General features: G+C 41.2%; 1 protein-coding gene across 2 annotated transcripts in view; it reads right to left on the bottom strand.

The window, feature by feature from the left end:
* Positions 1–21,099, bottom strand: part of sema6bb (sema domain, transmembrane domain (TM), and cytoplasmic domain, (semaphorin) 6Bb) — a 157,845-nt gene that overhangs the window by 96,437 nt on the left and 40,309 nt on the right. For both annotated transcript variants that reach the window (XM_086088785.1, XM_086088786.1), the window contains exon 2: positions 15,078–15,254. The gene's annotated coding sequence lies outside the window, so the exon portion shown is untranslated. The remainder of the gene's footprint in view (positions 1–15,077; positions 15,255–21,099) is intronic.

Below are 21,099 nucleotides of genomic sequence, written 5' to 3'. Positions count from 1 at the left end.
TTTTGTTTAGTGTTACAGGAAACCCCAACAGTTAGTGACTTTTTTTTTTTTTTAATTACATTTGTGATCTAGATATATTTATATTCTGCTGCTTTTTGCACCCGTCCCTTATTCGACGGTGAATTTTCTCTGGGCTTTTGAGTAGTAAACAGATGTAACCACATGCTGAATGCTGCCCTTTAAAAGAAGAAGACGACCCAAACCATAAAACCGCTGCGGAAACACTGCTTAGTTTCTCCTGGATGTTTCTTTTCCAGCAGTCTAATAAAACACCCCGGGAAAAAAAAACTGGAATGCTAAAGGCTTTTGTTGTCCAATATGCATTAAAAGAAAATTTCTCTTTCTCTTCTGTTCACTCATTCCAAGAGATGTTCTCGGCACGTATCGGCTTTCCTCACACTCATTTTTGATCTACTTCTGCTTGAAGTTTGCGAGTCACGTTGCACACACAAATGTGTAATCTAACCCCCCCCCGAAAACACAATGCGGCCTGAGGCTGATGCTTATTGGCAACAATCAATAGAGAATTTTGTAGTTTTGCCTCTGTCCCTCTGTCGCCCCCCCCCCCCCCCGGCAATGTTTTGCTTGCCTTGGATCAACAGTCATTCAACTCCAAGATATTCTGGTCATGGTTTAATTTTGAAGTCAAACAGAGTTGAATGTGATTCTTCAAGGCTAAATCCGGGCGGCTAATTTAGCGCCTAGCGCTTGGCAAAAACAGATCGATGCCATGGGAATCAAATGAATCAGATTTATTTAAAGATTCGTTTACAGCTCGCAATGAGGCCACACCATCAACTTATGAGGAGCTCCTCGGCGCGACTCCAGCTCAGCTTTTCAACTACTTGCATCTCAACAAGCCGCAAACTGAAGACCTCGACTGTTTAGCCTGCATTTTCTGCAACAATGTAAAAAGAAAACGGCTTCTTCTTGCTTGAAAACAAACATGAAGGCAATGTGAAAATGGAAAAGCAGGGAGCATTTGTTAGGCTGCCAATTAAAAAGCAAAGCAAATGCTCTGTGCGAGGATTGATCGTGCAACAACAGCCTGACTGTTTATTGACAGCTCTCCGGGGTTTCTTTGCCTTACACAAGCCTAGAGGCCACTTCGCTGGGCTTTGTGAGAAGCAACATGTTGTGTAATATGGCCTCGCCTTTACATATTCTTTTTTTTTTTTTTCCTGGAGAGCTCAGTTCATTCGGTAATTTTACCGATTTGATCTTTTTTTTTTTTTTTTTTTTATTAATTTGTATTTTGTATGTGGGTGTGTATGTGCACGTGCGTGTGTGCGTGCGTGTGCGCGTGCGTGTGAGTGTGTATTCATTAGTTCACCTAAAACCTATTAAAAAAAAATCCCATACCGTTTCACCTAAACCGAACACTTCAGAATCCAGCCAGAGTCGTGAGGCCGTCAGGAGACCCGAGGAAGGACCAAAGAAAGGAAAGGAAAGTGAAATCCAGCACCGACCAGACACATATTGAATTAGCTTGATATGAGATGCTGCACTGCCTGGGAACTGTGCACCTTTTGTTTTTGTTTGCTGATGATCCTGGGAGCTTCCTGACCTTTTTGTTAAGAATTTTAAGACGAAGATGTCTATTGTCTAAGATTTAAAGCAACTTTCAGTTTATGTTAATTATGGATATGATCCTCTTCAAAGTTGCTTAGTGACCGGAAAAATGATAAGAGACCTCCTCAAAGCCATGGCAAAGCCATTCAACTCGTTTTAAGTCGATGTTTCATCAGAAGAGTTGTGAAAATATTTATATATATACACTTTTAAAAAATATATATTACATTTTTACAAATCTGAAAAGTTGTTCAAAAAGCACATGACTTAAGACATTTCATCAGTTATAATTCATATTTTTCTTTATTTTGACGCCTATAGTTTCACTTTTAGTAAAAGTGAATATCGGCTCCAAATATCAGTTATCGGCCTCCTTGACTACTATATCGGTATCGGCCCTGGAAGAAAAACATATCGGCCTATTTCTATTCGTAATGACCGTGCATGTAATAAATAAAGAAAAGCAAGACATCTGAACTTTATTTTTTTTTAAGTTTCCATGAGGAAAATACACAGAGCAAACTCTTACCGTTGACGGAATCTTGTCAACCGGATTTTTTTTTTCCCCCCTCCATCTTACAGCTGACAAGCAAGCCATCCGACATCTCTTTGTGAGCCCTGAAACGAGGCTTTTCCTCCGCCTTCCGCCGAGAAAACTTTGTCCGTTGTCAACTTTTTTTTTCCCTTTGTGATTATGGGAGGCATTGCTGCACTAATACAACACAGCGACTATTTCACCGTATTCCGATTTAGCCGGCGAAATATGAGTCACTGTCAAATGTGTCCATTGCCAAGTTAGAGAATGATCCAAGTCGTGAAACCTTCTTCATAGACATTACTTTTTGATCAAGATTGCCGTTTGCGGAGACAGCTTAAACTTACCAGGATGAACATGTTAGCTAAATTTGCCGAGTTTTTATTGTCCCAAAAAAGCAATTTTGATAAGGTCCTTGGCACCTCCAAAATGAGATCATGAACTCGGGTTTGAATGAATCGGAGACACCACACTAGTAATGAGGCAGCCCCGTCGACATTCAGTAGCTGTGTTTATTCAGTTCCAGTCCTACTTGGCCAAACATTCTCCATCTGCAGCCAATATGAGCAAAACTGAAGGACATCTGTCAAATCTGGAAACCCCCCTTTTTTTTTTTTTTTTTTTTTTTTTTACATGAACGCGAAAAACATCATTAGGATTCATTTGGCAGTCATGACGGCTTTAAAAGAGACACGTAGATTGTGGAGAAAGATGGACTGTAGGGGGTCGAGGAGTGAATCTGGGGAGTAAGAGGTCGTTTTAATGAATTTTACAGCTGGCACAAGATGACACGGCGAAATAAACGGAAGAAGAAAATAACAAGTCGGGTCGAAGCGGCTGGAGACAAAAAAAATCGCATGATAGCGTCAAAGCGGCTTCTCTTGCCGGATCGGGTCAAGATAACGAGCGCCAGATGCCAGTTGAACTCGCCAGCGCTCTTATTTTATCGCATCCTTTCAACGTATAAACGCAAACGTCACATTCTGACTTTCATCAATCGGAGAGCATCATACTTATTCCTTCCTGTGCTGCAGTACGGTACGGGTCATACGTCACCGCCCGAGTAGCTGCTAATCAGAATAAGTGCTTCTGGTAAATCCCAGAAATAAAATGAAGGTGCGGGTGCGGGTGAGGGAGGCGACGTAGGAGAAAGCGAGCATCAATACAAGTTGAAATGGCCTAACATTAAGCATTACGGTTGGCTCATTAACCTCGACATCACCTTCATGTTCGGCTTACTCATTTCTTTACTGTGGACATCCGCGGCCTGCCTCCCTAATTATCAGCAGGCGCTACGGCAACAAGGCATCAATTTATATTATAGGAAATGTAGAAATTAGTCGGTCTCTTTTTCATTTTTTTTCTGGAGAGCTCAGTATTGTTCATTCGGTAATTTTACAGATTTGACATGTCATCATCATTGCTCCCTTTTTTTTCATTTAATTTTTTATTAATTTTTATTTTGTATGTGGGTGAGTATGTGCATGTGCATGTGCGTGTGCGTGTGTGTGTGCGTGTATTCATTAGTTCACCTAAAACCTATTAAAAATCCCATACCGTTCACCTAAACCGAATATTTCGTCGTGAGGTTGTCAGGAGACCCGAGGAAGGATCAAAGAAAAGAGAGAGAGAAACAAAAAAATTACTCTGTCTCTTTTAATATGCGCACATCTATTTAGGCCATTGGCATTGCCGTTATGGTCATATAAAACAATAGATTGATTTTTCCTACTGTTTAATAATTCCAAGAACAGCAAAGTGTCAAAGTGCTGAACTGAAACACTGTGGGAGCGTTCAGACTATATGAGCAACCAGATTAATTTGCGCATGTAAATGTACCGTCTTCCGATTAAAAAAAAAAAAAAAAAAGGGATGCTGCTACTAAGTGGCAATTGGCTGTTAAGACCTGCGGCAAAATGCATCAGCACAGTTAACACTCCTGAAGTTGCTAAGCAACCTAAATGCTTTCTAATCCGTCCTCTGTATACTTCCTGGTCTACACTTTTTTTTAGCTCTCAGCATCATCCGACGAGATCTGACAAAAGTTCAGCAGAAAAGTGTTTGTATGTTAGCTAAGTATTTGTACTTGGTTTTTGTGCTTTCCCACCACTGACAGCTAAAAACGATTGACACTAGCACGCACACAACTTGATCAACATAGCAGGTGCTTTTCAATTGATTGATTTTTTTATCCCTCAAAGCTGAAGATGAGACGAGAACTGGTTTCCCACTAAACCAAACAAAATGTCTTAAATGGCTCTAGAGTGTCGTCCCACTAAGGAGGACTCTTCTACTTGGTTATGAAAACCACTGAAAAACCTCCAACAAAGAAGTAGACTACTTATTATTGCGACAAGGTTGGTTCGAGATAATTTAGTGATGTGTCCTGCGGTGGAAGAATTGTCAGCAATCTTTCAGCGGGATGTTTTTTTTTCTTCTCCGCATCGTTTTGGAACAAACCACAGGTAATGTTCACTCACCATCATGATTTTCTGGCAATTTGTCGAGATGAAGAGTGTTTGAGGAAGGGGGGGGGGGGGGGGTCTAAAGTGCAAACTTTTGAAACGCTTCTGTTGCCATGCAAACTGGCAATATGTGTTTACATCAGCACAACTCAGTCACTGGAGATGTAGCGAGTCACGTTAGCGTCGTTAGCATCACAGATTTGGTAAACTGTCATGTTTGTCACTCGTTATCAAAAGTTAGGAATGACTTTGATTTGGATATTACGTGATGGGTGTCATGAATCTCTTGGTAAGGGCACCAAGTAAAAACGCAGACTGCTACGTTAGCATCTCCCATTAGCCACCAGCTGGTTAGCTGCCATATGTTTGTCACTAGTGATCAAAAGCAAAGCGAGATTTGAATTGGGATCTTATGTGACTAGTGTCGAGAATTTGAATCGATAGGTTTGTGTTGTCTGACAAGAAGGAGGACTGAGATTGAAAATGGGCACTTTTACGTTAGCCACTCCCATTAGCCACCAACTGGTTAGCTGCCATGTGCTTGTCGCTTGAAAACAAAAAGGCAAGGGAGATTTCGATTTGGTTCTTGGGTGACTGGTGAATCATTTTGTAGAGTTCAACAAAAAGGAGTCCAGATTGATGATGAAGACCGCTATGTTAGCATTTACCACTAGCCGCCAACTGATTATGTTGTCTTTGCTGTCTGCGTAGTTAATAAGTCCTTGGAAGTGTCGTTTAATGTTAAAGACTTTTTCATTTTTTAACATGAACTAATTGAAGTGCGACAACCTCGACAAATTCATTTATCTTTCCATTTATCCTTATGAGCTAAAAAATACCGCTAAGGCTCATTTCCCCTTCACCTGAAAGGAAAGATTGGCTTTGGGTTTTTAATCTGATCGGCAGCGAGTTTGTACACTTTTATAGTACCAATTATTGGACGGCAGTCAAGGCCTGTAATCGGACATGTTGTCAATTAACAGTACCAGTGACTCGGGCAGACCATCAGAGGCTCTTTAATCGCACACTTGGCTTCAACTTCAAGAGGGGGGGGGGCGACACGTGGGAGGCCAAACGACAAGTCCATATGTTGCGAAACAGTTAGCGTGCTTCATACGCGGGCGTAATCCCTTCTCTGGTGCGGGGCTGCCCCGGCGGTGGTCGTGTGGGCTTGAAGCTCCAAAGGCAAAAGCTGCTGCTGTGTTGTCAAATTTCAAACAAAATACTTCCTGCAAATGAATGAAAAAAAGGCTTTGGAGTGAGTTTTAACTGCCCCGATTCGAAAAGGAGGCCCTTTGTGGTGATTTTGCAAAAATGCCCGACCACACGCACAAGAAGGTGTTTAACTGAAAAATGGTACTTTTTGAACTTTATTTGATTCTTTTTTTTATTTTATTTTAACAGACTGTTTCTTCCAGGTCTCAGAGTCTAACTCCAGTGCTAAGCAAGAGACCAAACCCAACAACAAATCTTAACCCCAACCTTAAAACCCACATCCAAATCCTAACCCCAAACCTATAGAACAGCCCTAACCCAAAATCTCAAATCTCAAACCGGAGTTGAAACCCCAAAACGAAACATTAAACCAGAACCAGAACTCCACAAAACCATTTCTATTTCCAAACCCTAAACCCAACCTTAAGCATGCATCCCAAATCCTAACCCCAAACCTAAAGAACTAACACCAAAACTGAATTAAAAGCACAAAACCAAACAGTAAAACTAAGACCAGAACTCCAAACCACAAAACCATTTCTAATCCCAAACCCTAAATCCAACCCCAAACCAGAAGGCCAACCTTTACCACAAAGCCTAACTCCAACCCAAACCCCAACCTTAATCATATTAATAACCTGAACCCCAAAAATAAAGATCACATACCCTAAACCCAATTCCTAAAACTAAACCTGAGCCTCAGCCAAACCAGAAGACCAACTCTAACCCCATCTCCAAGTTTTTAATTGTGCCCATTGACAATGCTTTTTTTTTTTTTTCAAATCTGCCTAGCAACAAGCGGCATACGTGATCAAGAAAATGTACAAATGAGTGGTTGTGGACGATGGCAATGCTCTGTCCAAGTTTATGATACGGTCTTTATGTACAACATTTCATGTATTTAGGAACCGTAACTCGCCGTTTTTTTTGTCCAATCAGATTTCATCCTATGTGCCTGCCATGTCGATCTAATCTGCTCAGGATCTTCTGAACCACGTAAAGAGACATTAGAAAACTAACGGCGCCTTTGGTTTGGTTTTGCTCCGGTAATTTTTCCTCCATGTAAAAAGAGGAAGCAGCGGCGCGTGCGTGGGCGACGCGATGATGGATGCCGACTGATGGCGAGGCTTTTCCCACCTTGTCGATGATGACATAAAAAGTTCACACTCCAACGCACGTCTTTCATACCTCCCACATTCGCAAGCGTGCGGCCACTTCTCCAAAAGCTAACGGCGGCGCAGTCTGAATGCTTTATGTCCGTCCGTCCGTCCGTCCTCCATATTTTTTTTACCTCCTCTCCGCCGTGCATTTTATCCCTCCGCAGTGCCAGTCTCTTAACGGGTCTCTATTGATCATCGCCGTTTCCCTCTTTATCTTTAATCAAAAGACCGGGAAACTCTGTTGTTTAATTTATGAGTCGCTACGAGAGGGCCCACTTCTCCCCGGCTCCCGCAGAACCAGCTCTTATTCATAATTAATAAAGAGCGGCTAATTATCCGAGCGCGGGGGCCCTCGCCCTCGCGCTCGCGCTCGTCCTATATAAATGGGGGAAGAGAGGGAAAAGAGATTCGGAGGAGGGAAGGGCAGATTGCGTCACCCTGCGATGGGTTTCAATTTCACCGTCTCCGTCGCGTCGCGTGCTTCCTCAGCCGCTTTTTAGCGCCACCGAGTGACAAGCGGAGGAAATGGCGCGGATTTGAGACGGAATCTTATATTCGCGGCGTATATTGTTTGTTTGTAGCCGCCGTCTTCGCTGTACACTGCGCAAATGTGGTCCTGAAGTGTTTCATATCCTGTTGAGGGTTTTGTTCAATAGAGCAAGATGCGGCCGAGTGGTTCGGCCTTAAATGGAAGGAGGCAGATGTCTCCAAAGGCCTGTTTGCATGTTTCGCTTTTGGTACCGAGACAATTAGTGCAGCAAAAATGTGCTGATTTTGGAGAATAGTGACCACACAAAAAAAATAATAATAATAAAAAAATACAATTGTCTATATCGATACAGTAGCACCTTGACTTATGAGTAATTCATTCCACAACTATGATCACAACTCAAAACATTTGTATCTCAAATATCGTTCCCTATTGAAATGAATGGAAAATATATTAATTTGTTCCAACCTAAAAAAAATATGTGGAACTTTTTTTTTTTTTGCTTAAATTTGATTAACATTGTGCTCATTTTGTTGTGAGCGCCTTGGCCACACTCCAAAAACAGTTGGGTCCAAAATAACCCAAATATGGGTCAAAAATGGACCGATCCTTTACTTGGGTTAATCTGACCCAACTTTGAGTCAAGAAATGAGTCTTTTAGTGTAAAACAACTGATAAATATTGGTCAGATCCTTTACTTGGGTGACAAAAATTGGGTCATTTGGTATTAAACAACCCAGAAAGTTGGGTCAGCTTCTCAGTAAGCTGCAATAATAGTTATAGTTAATTTTTTCCAGAGGATAAAGAATATATGCTCGTGAGTAATGTTATACTGTCCTCATGTGTGTGTGTTTTTTTATTGTTGATATGTCAGATATGATTTGCTTTCAGTATAACCATGAGAAATAATTGCAATAATTTCTTAGTACGAGTCACTTTACGAGTGAAGCCAACAAGTATTGAGACGGTCTCACAGTAAGAAAATGTGCATGGAGTAGCTACTGGGAAGGAGCTTTTGTTGTTGCGTGTGCGTGGTAAGATTGTCTTAAGACAAAACTGGGACGCTTAAAATCGTAATTGCCTGCAAAGATGGAGCGTGTAAATCAATAATCCAAATAGAAACAAAACAAATAAATCAGTCATATGCATATTGTATCAACTCCCTTAATTGGTCTCTTATGTGCGTTTTACAGCAACACATGCATCTGTTTATCTCATTTAAGGTTATTGTAATAGTGCACTTTGACTTCGCATAAACAAACCGAGGGGGGGAAAAATAATTACGTGGCGTCAATTCAGCCTTTAAAACGCCATGAAAAACGATTCCAAAATGTAATCGTATTCCGAATGCATCCCATCCATTCCTTCACCTTCAAGCTCTTCAATCTTTTTCTCCGGAATTGTTGTCTAGATTATTTGTGTTTTCGGAACATTTCACATACACACGACGACATTTTTAAAGCAACCTCCATTCACACAAAGCTGCAAAAAAATGGTCTTTAAACATAGACCACTTAATCAAATGCTCGTCTCGATTGCATCGAGCAGCAGCGGCATCGATTGTGTCCAAAATGAACAACCGTGAAACCCTTTGAACCACAAACAAGGCACGCAGATTTATTTTAAAGGAGAAGGAAAAGTTTTTTGTTTTTAATTGAGCCTAAGGGCAATAGGATGACACTGGATGAATTCTGCCTAGCAACAAGTAGCATTAATTATGTTATGACAAAAAAAAAAAAAAAACTACAAATGTGTGGCCATGTGGATGACCACAGACAATGCATTGAAATTGTCATTATTTCTACAGTTTCAGCCGACCGGACACATTGGAAAGGCACGCCATGACAATCAAATTTGAGTAATAAGGTCGGCTCCAATGAAAAGTGTCTGCTGAATGAGAAGAGAAGAGAGTCCACAAGAAAACAAAAAGAGTGAAAATGGAGGTCCTGTTATTGGCCCACGTTGAGCTCTCAAGTCCTTTTTTACGACGAGACGATATTTCAACATAATCGTGTTGCGGGAACAGAAAACATCTCTGCTGGGTTTCCTCGACAGGATCCAACAAACCGCAGTGGTTGTAGCATTTGTTTTTTTTTTGTTGCGTTTTGGTCATTTGGTACATTTCTCCGGGGAAACTTTATGAAAGTCATTATGTTGATCTACCTTTCAACATTCATGGCAAGCAAAATAATTGAAAAAATTCACTTTTGATTTTATCGCCTCCTTTTTTTCTTTTAAAGGTGCAAGTAAAACAAGGCAATTTTGTGTTAATGGACCCTAGCAAACAAAAGCTCACAATTGAAAGGCAAAATAAATATAATATAATATTATAGTTTTATAGTATAGTATTGTATTATATCATAATATAATAAATGATTGTATCGATGTTTTTTTATGCCACAGATAAAAGGATATTATAAAGTTTGTACATGTTTTTTTTAAGCGCAATTAACTTTTCATTCTCAAGAATATTGAACATTGATGGGCAACCAGTTTCCATCCTTGGTTTAAAACAACCATATAGCCTATGTTAGCTTAATGCTAACATGCAAACAGGAAATGCCATTAACAGGCTAATGAATAGCATCAGTAGTTGCAGTTTTATAAGCCATTAAGCAATGGGCTTTTTTTTCTTCTTTTTCTTTCTTTTTTTATCAAAGATGCAAGTAAATCTATTTTTTTTTAATTCTGAATCTGTCTGACGTGCTAGAAAAAAAAGTAAAGACAATTTAAACCATGTAAAATATACGTTTAGGGACACATTAAATGATCTACGATTAAAGTTTGCTGTTGACCAGCGTAATAACAATACTCACAGTTGAGCATGTATGCTTTATCCTCTGCGAAGAATAGCTAATATTCTTGTGTCTTGCTGCTGAGCAGCACAATTTCCATTCAAACTCAAGTAAAATTGTGACCAAAACTGTATCATTCTATTCAATTATGTGATTCTTTAATCCCATTAATAAACACATTACAAAAATTTATAATCACCTGAAAACTGTTCAAAAACTGACCCCGTTTCCTAAGAAATGGCGCCAACTTAAAAACACCCATCCTCCCTTCTTCTTTCCTTAGCCTTAGGCAAGTAAGACCTCCACTCCCAAGATAAAACCTCCATTTCCCCACAATGCCATCTTTAGACCACACTGTGATCTCTACATCCAGAATGCAAAGTGTCTCAAGACGTGCTGACCTTGCTTTTCTGAACTCCAAAGAAAGATTTTTTTATTTATTTTTAAAAAAAAAAAAAAAAGGAGCCCATCCCCGCATTTACAGCAAGCATTTTACTCTCAAACGGTTAAATGATGCATTCCCCCCCATCAGATCAAGAACAGGAGGCTAAGGTGAAAGGTCCGGCTGTCAATTTACGGTTCAACTTGAGGTCAACTCGGCCCAATTACCGAGGCTCACTTAGCAACAGTAAACACAGAGCAACTTGTGAAGCGCTTTCATCATAAACTTAGAAATTCCTCTCACAAGCGCAAAAGGCAAGAGCTTTCGGAGAGACGACATCAAACGCTCGGAATTATTCGTCTGTTGCAATCGACGGCAAGCAGGCAGGAGGCGGATAAAAAAAAAAAAGAAGGAAAAATGCTATCTCAGATGACATTCTGCTTCCTCAACAGAGTCCTTCCCCGTTTGGCAACAAAATAATGCAAACTGAGAAGCGCATAAAGGAACTCTGCAAAAAAAGACACATCGGCTAATTTACTGCAGTGAAAATAGTGTGCAACCCCCGCCCCGGGCCTGGGGGGGAAAAATAGAAATAAATCACTGGTCAGGTTTCCATCCAATTGTTTTAAAAAAAAAAAAGCAAATTTACTGAAAATGCGCAAAACGGACATGCGACTTATGACGTAATATCCGGTCAAAACGTGCGACATGTATCTTGTCTTTAATAATAATAATAATAATAATAATAATAATAATAATAATGCATTTATTTTGTATAGCGCTTTTCAAGGTACTCAAAGACTCTTCACAGAAAGTAAGAAAATATATATATAAAAATCGAAGACAATGATAAAATGAGTACATAAAAGCTTTAAAAAATAAAAAGTCCAAAACATCAAAATCTTTCCAGCGTTTATTTGCAAAACCTGTTTTCATAGCCAAAATTTGCATTTTCCTTTTTTTGCTTCTAAATCCACCCCGTTTCAAGCGTAAAAACCTTTTTTGGCGAATTTTGGGCCCTTTTTCGAATTGCTAGCGTTTCCATTCTGTTTTATTTTCGCATTTCTTGAAAATTCGAATAAAAATGGCTGGATGGAAACCCCACCATTGGTAGTGTGGGATGGTGCTTGCAATTCGATTTTTTAATAAAATCACAAATTTAGCTTTGGAAAGTTGAGCTACATACAAATGTTCCTTCTGCGTAAAAAATATAATAAAATCTGATAAATAAAACAAAACCAGAGAAGCAGGAGTTCAGATTGGCATAAATATTTTGCTACCCATGAAAAAAAATTATATTTAAGAGAAGATTAAGATCAAGATCAAGGAAATCAATCTAATCAAATCTCCATAGACATTTGCAAAATGGTACAATTCTCAATTTGGGATTGGCATAATAATCCATTCATTGATGAATAATTCTGACAATTGCGTGGGATAAATTTTTGATTGGTCACAAAATAAACCGTCATGTTGGCTACGGGAAGTTGATCTACAATCCAGGCAGAACTCCTCCGGCCAACATTTTTCTGATTAATCCAAGATGGCCACAGAAACTGAACTTCAGAACATGCAGAAATATTCTCCCATCCCATTCATTTCAAAGAAAATGAAGATCAAGGAAATGTAGTCAAATATCCACGGAGGGGAGCAAAATGGTCTGCTTTCAACTCGATGTGGGCATAATAATCCAGTTGTTAAATCGTTATGAATTATTTCAATGAGTCCTTCCATCTCATTGAAAATAATCTGAAAAAGAAAGACCAGATCAAGGAAATTCCCTTTGAAGCGGTAACCGCAAGAAGGTCCGAGTGGGAATTATTATTTCTCCAACATATTTTAGGAAAATAGGTACGGGGTCAAAACGTTGAACTTTTGGAATGATTAATGATGCATCCATCCCAAAGCTCAAATGGGAGCTAAATATAGACGCTTAGGTGGGGCCCATAGGTGGTTGTCGTTATGGGCGGCTGACTACGAAGCTTTTGTGTTCTCCTATAATGACCCCCCCCCCCCCCTTACACCTGTCTCCCCTGCCTCCCTCCCTGACCTACCGCCCACCCAAACCTCCCCGGCCCGACCACCCAGGTCAGACTAAATATAGCTCCCCCCTCTCTCCGTCGCAAGCACCAAACGGCAGCATCACGCCGCCTCCGTCCTAATGTGCAGCAAACTATGTACAGAGAGCCGGCCTGCCACCCCCCCCCCCCCCCCCCGCAGTCTCATCTCAGCCCCCTTTTAAAAGGAACACCGTCGTGACACGAGGCAGGACATGAATAACAAACAGGAATCTATTGGCACCCAAGAGGCAGCCGCCAAATGTCCTCTCTGATTAGAGTTGCAATGTAGTGGGCGTCGGTTTATCTGCTACAAAAAAACAAGAATGTTCGTGGTAATCTCGAAGTACTGCGCTGACACTGCGTTAACGTTACAAATTTTGCGATTCTCAGGTTGGAGGGCGGCCAACATTATGCCAGCCGATAAGAAGATTTTTTTCAGCAATTACAATTGCCTGTTTTCAGTTAGCATGCTAAACTGTTCAATCTTTCAGCGACCTTGTACATTATTATTATTATTATTATTATTATACATGAGTGATCCTGCATATTTTTATTTTAGCGTATGCATTGTTGGAATGTCAGCAAATATTTCATTAATATGATGATTTTTAGTGAGGCTGCAAATGCAATTGTACTAGAACTGTCAAAATTAATCAACAAGTAATCGATAATGAAATTAATCAACAAGTGTTTTAATAATCGAGTAATCGCTTGGAGCTACTGTTGAACTTAAAATTGTCCTAATGCTCTGATTTCAGCCTCTCCACAGTAATTACTCTCCGATTTCTGTAGTCCTTCATGAAAGCAGACTGATATTTGCTCCATTATTATGCTTTTTTAATCACTAAAAAATACGAAATAAACATCAATCATTAGTTAATAAACAGTCATTGGGTAAAAAGTTTTTGTAATACACTTGTAAAGCAAAAAAAAGGGATTTGGTTATTTGATTGCATACAAAAAAAATACTCGATAGCAACAGCACTAAATTGTACAAATAAGTTTTATTTTTCCAGCCAAGAAGTTTCTTTTTGCTGTTGCCTTGTTGCTAATGCTAGCTAGCCCGCCAGCTAGCAAACTTTAGCATTAGCACGAGATGACACGTAGGCCCACCATTTCATGCAAGCCCTTTGATAGTATTGCGCATGTATATTCTGTACATCTATACTATAGTGCAGCGTAGCACAAAACAGTAGCTTAAAGTATGGTGGATAGCATTCAACGGTATAGCATAGTTTAGTTCGTATACTACAATATGGTATATTACATGGCACAGTTTAGTACTGTATACTGGAGCGTTGCAAATTTATTATTATTATTATTTATTTTTTTTTTATATATATACTTGAAGTATACTACCATATAATGTACTGTATAGTACAGTAGCATATACATCTAAATGAAAGTAATATCATTAGAACTTATTTAGTATAAATGTTGTGTGTTTTTAATCCAGAAGTGCTCAGGGGTGAAATAAAAGTAAGCTTTTTTTCGCCGGCTCTTTGGGAGCTAAGTCGGAATTTGAATACATGCGCTCTTTTCCCCAGTCACAAAGTCAGCGAAAAGCATCTTAGAGTCAGTCAGTGCGATGCCTGGATGCTTTGCTTGATCCTGTTCCAGAGTTTGTGCGATGATTATGGCAAAGCAGTCACGCCTTCGCTTCGCGATTATGTACTGAGCTAGGATGTGGGGAAAAATAATATTTTCCTAAAACATTGGACCTAAAAATAAAAATAAAAAGAATTCCCAGGAGCAACGTGAGAATGTTTAAGAGACAGTCTTATGATTGTCAGCCTCCTCTCTGGCAAAGCGTCCAACACTGCAGGCAGTGAGTGGGAAGGTCCGCAGTGGCAGCACCGCCATCGCTTCCCGGGGTAATAAAAGATAAGATTAAGTGATTAGGCAAATGCCGGCTGCAGGGCTGCCCGTTCTCCTTACAAATGCCAGCCAGGGCTACCCCTCGTGTCAATGCACAATGCGTCACCTGCTCAACCTCTAAATGAAAGCAGCATCGGCTCACGTTGAACTCATCGACTCAAAGATGCAAATAGAAAATGGAAAAACAGCCACGGGAAAAAACTATCGTCGACGAAAGTACAGTACAGCGCGGTCGTATAGTGAAGCATAGCAGAGCGTATAGCGTTTTTTTGCGACCGATAGTAACACGGCCGTCCGTCACTGTCGTGACCAAAGCGCACAACGAAGGACGGCGGCGCGTATCAGGAAGCGGATAACAACATTCCGGCCGTCGCCTTCCTGTCTCGGTTACCGTGGAAACAGTTGTCCGTGTCGGAAAGAGGCAATTCTATTAGAGAAACTGGGCCGGCCAGCAAATGCAACGAGGAAACATGACTTAACACTTACAGGCAGAGCGGAAGGAAGTGGAAAAGCAAACATACAGACCGACGAGATGGGGAGCCGGCACTGGAGAGGGGGGGGGGGGGGGGGGGGCGAGCCGGTGGAGACGGACAGCAGGTCGGTGGAGGTCCAAGTTTTCACCCCTGAACCCAGGGGTTCTCAAACTTTTGGAGTCCAGAGACCGGGCCTGTCATGAACGAGCCATCTTCAGGTACACCCACACTGGAATGAAGTAGAAAAATGGGAGCGATTAGAGTACTGTGATGACCTCGCATGTGGGCAAGGAGAGCCACAGTCACACTTTTCAGCTGTTGAAAAAAACTGGACAGTCAAATACAAAATGAAAATAAGAAACTATAACAGACTCCAGCTCCTTATATCACTGACTTTAAGAAAATGGATGGATGGATGGATGCACAGGTCACGCCCCTTAAAGGCACACATCCAACACATAAATTACAACATTCAATGACATTCAAACGATGTAATACATTTTCAAAAACAGCAAAAATCTGCAATTATTTTACCCACTTGCTTATGTTTTGTTTGTTTTTTATCTGAGAAATTCGAGGCGCTGAAAGGTGACCCGCCAGGCTTCCTGTTCTGTCTCCCCCTGTTGGTCAGTAAGTGGGTTTCCATCCACCCATTTTTATTCGAATTTTCAAGAAATGCGAAAATAAAACCGAATGGAAACGCTAGAAATTTGAAAAAGGGCTCAAAATTCGCAAAGAAGTTTTTACTCTTGGAGGGAGTGGATTTTGAAGTGTATCGAAAAAAGAAAATGAATTTTGGTTATGGAAACAAGACCGGATGCACGTCGCACGTTTTGACCGGATATTGCGTCACACGTACACGTTTGTAGTCACAAAGCAATGTCGGACGATAAAGCAAGGTATGTTTGTGGGGACGACGAAACTGAATTTTTTTTTGTTATTAATTTAAGAATCGAATATTAATGCAATTTTAGATGAAAAACAGCAAACTCATATGACGTCATCGCACGGTGGATCACATCTCTATGGTGTATACTGCCACCTACAGCAGCGGAGATAGATACCCCACTATTGTCATTTTCATTTTTCTTGGACGGGTTGTTACTGGGGTAATTGCCCTTTTAGGGATCAATAAAGCACTGTAATCTGAATCTGAATAATTAACCCCCCACCCCCCCCCCCCCCAAAAAAAAACCCTCAATAAATGCTGAAAACATTCAATAGACTCACTGCTGCTACACTACTGTTGAGAAATGTAAAGATTGCGCAAGAATATGCAGCAGGGGACCAGAGTTACTCTCATTTTGTGGCTACCTCACATACGCAAGAGGAGAGTGAGGAGTCTGCCCAGCAACAACATTAGCGTCGACGGCTAATGCGCACTTGGCACCGTTCTGATAACAACTGTTATCAAAGTGCGTCTGATTACACGGCCAAAGTGGACCGAGGCTCTGGAAGACGGCCAGGGGCAATAAGTTGCTCCAGCAGACGACCCGATCCAACGAGGCTTCCCTAAATGTATTCACAGCTCCGTCTTTTGCCATCCGTCCCTTGCCATCCGTCCCTCCTCCCCGCCCTGACTTTTTCACTCACTCCATTTGTCTTCCATCATTTGCCCAAAGCCAAATCCTTTCTTTACACTCCCTTTTGTTTTTTTCGCCCCCCCCCCCACCCCCCTCCCTCCCTCCACCCCCCACGCCGTCTCAGCCATCACGCTCGTGCCAAGCGACAAAGCTGGCGCGCTAGCTAGCAGACAGCGAGTGAAGGTCAACGCGGAGCCCGCGGGAAAAGGGCGAGCGACTGACATGGATCAAATACTAATCGATATCCAACACAAGCTCGCTCGCTCGCTCTCCACTCAGTTACGCTTTTTCACACTCTGGCGACCGCGTCGGTGTCAAAGTGCACTTTTGCCGATCGGGTTTCTCTTCTTCCTCCGTCCGTCCGAACGGCGACGTTGAAGACGCGGTGACGTGCGTGACCCCGGGCGTTCTTGGGAATCATCGCAAGGCCGTATTACGTTACCGGCTGCTTTATGGCCGGCTTACTTTGTTATTTGGTATACGACACCGCCAAGTAAAGCAGAGCAGCGCCAGACCGCAATTCCAGACCGGGCTCACGTTACTCCTGCTAAACCCACGTCAGCCCTTTTGTGCGACGGAGTGAAGTTGCACAATGGAGGCCCCCAGGCTTCGGACGGGCAACACCCGATTAGATGTTCGAACCCTTATGTTTTTTGGATTTGTTGGGGTCTGGATGTTTCTTGGGCTGGGGAGGAGTTCTGGTGGGGAGTGTCTGGTCGGTGCTGGATTTCACCTTCCTTGGTTTTCTTCGGTCCCCTCGGGTCTCCTGGTGTTCGGTTTAGGTGAACGGTATGAGATTTTTTCTAATAGGTTTTCTGGTGAGCTAACAAATACACGCACGCACGCACGCACGCACATACACATACTCACCCACACACACACACACACAAAAAAAAAATAAAAAAAAAAATATATATATATATATATATATATATATATATATATATAAAAAAAAAAAAGAGCAATGATGATGACATTTCCGAATGAACAATACTGAGCTCTTAAAAAAAAAAAAAAAAAAAAAAAAAGATGTTCGAACCCTGTCGCAAAGTGTTGTGCTTCAAAAGATTGGAAATTTGATTCGGGCGAGCTTTTTGAGGGTCGGGTTGCCGACGTTGCTGCGAGGTGATTTGACGGAGGGGCCGTCGCGGCATCAAAGATCCGCTCGGAAACGTTAACCCGCTTATTGTTTTGTCGTCTGGTTCAAGCCGAAGATAATTCGATCAGTGTCAAAAGAATTCCGTCATTGCAGGAAGATTCAACACTGGTTTGGTTTGGGCCGCTTCTGTAAGAAAACAGCACATGGTGGAGGAGTTCAACCTTTGGCAGAAGATTCTGTAAATCAAAGTAAAATTGAAACAAATAAAAACAAATTTTTAAAAGTGCAACTAACCATTAGACTCAATGTCCAGCCCAGGGTTATAATTAGGAATGGGCAAGTACCGATGCCAGGTATCAGTAGTATCGGGCCAATACACGGCCTTATATCAAGGTATCTGTACTCACGACAGTATCGGTCGCCCTCAATCTTTTTGGGGGGAAATTTATGTAAATGCATGTATTTATTTACCGAGGGGGGTTCAGTTTTTCTTACTTTATTTTTTGGAATCTTTCCTTTTAGCTTGGTTTTGATTATTTTTAGTATTCATTTTAGTTTAGTTTTGTTTTTTTAAGAGTATTTTTCACGTGCAACATTTAAAAAAAAAAAAAGTATTTAGTAATTTAGTCAGTTTTCATTAACCATAATAAACTTGGTCCAGCCTATTTGTAATTCTGTTTTAATTGCAATCATTGAAAACAAAACAAAAACAAAATAAACTTTACCAAGATGTTGGAAATGGTTATGCAGTGCTTTTTTTTTGGAAGTTTTGAAGACTTTATTTGAATTTTGCTGAACAGGCTTGATGTGTGAGAATCCCCCGTATTTTAGTAGAACTGCTGATACCGTCTCTGAAATTAATCTTTCTTTTTCTTGAAAGTCGTCTTTTCATCTTCTGTCTCAGCATTTGGCCTTTGTCCCCTTTCTGAAGAAGCTCTATAAAAACGCTTTTTTTTTTTTTACACTTTTCTGCTCGCCTGCAGGCTTACTTTTTTTTTTTTTTTTTTATAGTACCGAATCAAGTGACATGTCTGGAGAGCCACGGGCGGTCACGCCGGATTTTCAAAATGAAACTCCTTTTCGTTATGCCAGTGCGCTTTTCGCCATTAGTAACCTGTCCAAAGATCAAAATAAAACTTTCGCCGATGTCTGACACGTCTCCATTGCATCCTACCGAATGAGCGATATTAAATCGCAAGCTGGATCCGAATCTGGAACTGGATCCGATTAGATTAGGGCGGGTGTACCTAATATTGCGGCCACTGAGAGTTGGCGTTTCAAATTGAATGAGAGAAGTTTACTCTAAACAGCGAGAGCGTCTGCGTGAGGGAGACAGACGGATAAATAAAAAGTGCGCGTTTTCCAATAGGCAACACATGTTTAATTATCGAAGCCGGACGTAAAGCGCTTCAAAATTGGGGAAAACCATGTCAGTTGGTGTCCACAACTTTCTCTTTTCTAAAAAGGTCAGACTGAATTCAAACAAGGTTATAAGTTTAAAATACTACTAATACTGTTTTGGAAATATGTTTTTTTTTTTTTTTTTTTTTTTTTCTTAAGAGCTCAGTATTGTTCATTCGAAAATGTCATCATCATTGCTCTTTTTTTTTTTTTTTTTTTTTAATATATATATATATATATATATTTTTTTTTTTGTGTGTGTGTGTGTGTGGGTGAGTATGTGTATGTGCGTGCGTGCGTGCGTGCGTGCGTGCGTGCGTGCGTGCCTGCGTGCGTGTATTTGTTAGCTCACCAGAAAACCTATTAGAAAAAATCTCATACCGTTCACCTAAACCGAACACCAGGAGACCCGAGGGGACCGAAGAAAACCAAGGAAGGTGAAATCCAGCACCGACCAGACACCCCCCACCAGAAATATGTTTTTGAGGACGATTTGCTGTTTTTTTTTTTACTATTCCCGGCAGGGACCAGCGGGTTTTACTGTACTACAAATGGAAAAAGCATCGATAGCGAATAGAATTCTGCTGAGAACAAAGGAAAGCGTGTCGCATTCATATCATAATTACAAACAAAATAGCACTCAGAAAGCGAGTGCAAACGCAATTACAACTGTTGGTACGGAAAGCTCAAGCGCGGGGTGGCATTTGGAAGAAATACAAAAAAAGACGCCGTTCGGAAATGTCAGCGCGAGACTACTTAGACTGACGGATAGACCGGGTGGAGAAGGAAGGAGTCGGAGCGAAAAGGTGGCACATAACAGAAGAAGCGAGCGCAACTCTCGGGAGAGTTTATCTCTAACCTCTTTCCGTGTCTTCCAACTTTAAATTGAGGGTGTGCGTGTTGGAGGGAAAAGTTGGAGGGAATTTGTTTCTTGACTAATGAACACCCCGTCTGCGCTTTCCGGCCTACGCGTGGCGTTGCTTTGATACGCGACTCGCAGCTCCGCGAGCTCGCCAGCGGCCCGCATTAACGTCGAGGTGCTCACCTCGCCTCATCCTGATGGCCGAGCCTGCCTCGGACTGTCACATTAACTACTCGCTCGCTCGCTCTCTCGCTCTCTCTCTCTCTCTCTCTCTCTCTCTCACTTCACCTGCTCCTGCACGGATAAACCAGGTCACTCTCGGCAACTATTGTTTCTGCTCTTCTTGGGTACTTGTGTTGCCATCCGAGAAAGACCCAAATAAGGTTCCATAGATTCATTTGCGGCAGATAATCTGACTGTGGATATTCTACAAATTTAGACTATGAATAAAGTGATTGAATTAGAACTGTTCAGGGACCAAGAAATGTTTTGTTTGATTTAACTCGTGTTAACGTGTGTAACATTGTGTTTAAAACTCAGCGTTGCTGAAACGACCCGGATGCAAGGAAATGCAAATGCAAAGTTTATCATAGAAGCTATGGCATGACTCCTTCTTGTGAATGTCTCCAATCAGCCCTTAGATCAGGGGTGCTCAAGTTCGATCCTCGAGAGCACCTATCCAGTCTTTTTCCATGTTTCTTTCCACTAACACACCTGATTCATGATCAGAATCGTTTATCAGGCAAAGCTTGCTGATTAGCTGATCATTCAATTCACCTGCGCTGCAGGAGGGAAACATGGGGAAAAAAAAGGCTGGATAGGGGTTCTCAAGGACCGGACTTGGGCATCACTGACTTAGATCTTTTGGAAGCTTTCCTGCGCAATCATTTTTGTTTCTGGCATTTCAAAAATCTTTACAGAAGTGGAAAACATCTGTTTTCATTTTGCCTGCGTCTCAGCGGTTCTGATTTGCTTCTGCCTTTCAGGTGCTGTATTTAAAAAAATAATAATTTTATTCATTGCAATTTTTAAATTTGCAAATCACATCGCACATGCTAATTTCAGTTATTTGCATCTACTCCTCCAAGAATGCATAAATTTGACTGTTCGCATGAACATATTGTACTTG

This window comes from Leptonotus elevatus, chromosome 11, assembly GCF_054856555.1.
Source record: "Leptonotus elevatus isolate MCC_2025b chromosome 11, RoL_Lele_1.0, whole genome shotgun sequence".
NCBI lineage: Eukaryota > Metazoa > Chordata > Actinopteri > Syngnathiformes > Syngnathidae > Leptonotus > Leptonotus elevatus.
Note: the sequence above shows the minus strand (reverse complement) of the source record. Positions and strands in the feature narration are given on the sequence as shown.